At 38.3% G+C, this 1,911-nt stretch overlaps 1 pseudogene; it reads right to left on the reverse strand.

Moving 5' to 3' along the window:
* Window positions 1–687: 687 nt before the first annotated feature.
* On the reverse strand, window positions 688–1,672 carry LOC136468919 (uncharacterized; annotated as a pseudogene).
* Window positions 1,673–1,911: the final 239 nt, after the last annotated feature.

Genomic DNA, 1,911 nt, shown 5'->3' on the forward strand with positions numbered 1-1,911 from the left:
TGAACTGTCCAGAGTGACTGGGTAAAACGATTTTCAGCTTGTGAAAATGATTCGGGTCCTCCAACGATCCACAAGAACATTGCCAATGACTCCATTGATGATATATTATTAGTTGATGTTAAGCCATAGTTCGAGATTAGCAAGTTATGCAGTGCCATGAAAACATCAGTACTCATTCGAAACATCTTATAGAAGTACCTCGGACGACCCATGTATCTCATAACCCATTGAAGTCCAGTTTCTGGTGTTTCCCTATACTTTCCTTTGTGCAAATACCGCTCAGTATATTGGTAACCCATTTCACCAGTAATGGCAGCCTGCTGCGACAGTTCTGCAAGAAGCAGTAGTCCCTTTTGTCCATTTTTTGCCAAATTCTCCATGTTTTCATCCATCTACATAAGACATAAATCAAAACTCAGGAAAAATATTGACAGCAATCAAAACACATACAACAATAGGGATGGAAGCAATCAAAATATTGATAGATCAAACATGGAAGCAATAACTCAGGAAAATATTGTTTCAGAGTATAGGCAACATTATTTCAAATGGTTCTGAACATGGAAGCAAATAACTCAGGAAAATATTGGTTCAGAGTACAGGCAACATTATTTCAAATGGTTCTGAACATAGAAGCAAATAAATGGTTCTCACAACACAACACTAAAAATAAATAACTGAAAGCTTCTACGTGCGCCTCATGCGTTCTATATGCTCCCTCTCAAACAAGTCAAACCTTCCTTCTTTTGTTTCCAGCATACTAAAGACCTCCCTAAATTTAGGCTTCACAATCAGAAAGGTGGTTGTATGCATTAGAGTTGTTTTCTCTTGCACCCCACAATCTTAACCATCTTCATGGCCTCTGCAATGCTAGGGACTTGGCTGGTTGGAGGTGCAGATGATGCTTCAACACTTGTGGAGATCTTCTCTGCTGCAGTTTCTATCTTCAAACATGTATTCTTGTACATGCGAAAGAATGGGCTCTTCTTATCCTTTTTGTCAGTAGCAGTAGAGGACTCCTTTCATTTCTTTTTTCCTGGTTTTGATTTTTTCAAAGCAGCCAACTTGACATCATCATTATGTGGAGGTTTCTGTATCTCACCCACATCCTCATCACTTGAGTCATCGGAGGAAATATCTCCAGGACAGGATGCACTTGCCCCGCTAACATGTATCTTATCAAACAACATATGAAGATCGTCAAGATGCTTCGGTCCTTGTTTTATGAACCTAACATGATTGCATTTGATACCTTTATCAGGATTGTTGCATCTCTGAAATTAAATGGATAAAGTTAACAAGTCAGCCCATATACTCAAAATGCATAATTGTAAATGAAAAAAGGACAGTACACAGTTCTTACAGCTAGGTGTTCATCCCACCATTCGTTGGAGCAGTCAACAATTTGCTTTGCCTCATTCCATCCAAGACCGGTGGCAGAATTCTTCAACTCCATAAACCATGTATATTCCTTTTTCAGATTGTCTAACTTATTCTTCAATTGTTTCTTTGTTTGCTTCAGCCCAGTTTTTTCTTCATACTTAGTTACCATATTTTTCCAAGCAGTCCTAGTGAACAATCCCAAGGGTCTATTCCCAGCTTCTATCTCTCCTTTGCATATGTCAATGAAATGCCTCACATTGATATCACACCAATCTGCCTTATCAGCCATCTTTTTAGGAGAGTTAAGAAAACAGTGATGTGTCAGCATATAGTAGAACTAACAAAAGTAGGTCACATTGGTATCACACCAATCTGCCAGATGTTCATTGAGTTTGATAGATATGGATCTGAAACCAGTTACTCATGCCTACACCTTTTATTTTAGTTATGGATATCCTTGACACTAGCTACACATGCGTAGTAATTTATTCATCTATTACACATCTGATCTTAGATAGACATATGATG

The sequence above is a fragment of the Miscanthus floridulus genome, chromosome 8, assembly GCF_019320115.1.
Source record: "Miscanthus floridulus cultivar M001 chromosome 8, ASM1932011v1, whole genome shotgun sequence".
In the NCBI taxonomy this organism is placed as follows: Eukaryota; Viridiplantae; Streptophyta; class Magnoliopsida; order Poales; family Poaceae; genus Miscanthus; species Miscanthus floridulus.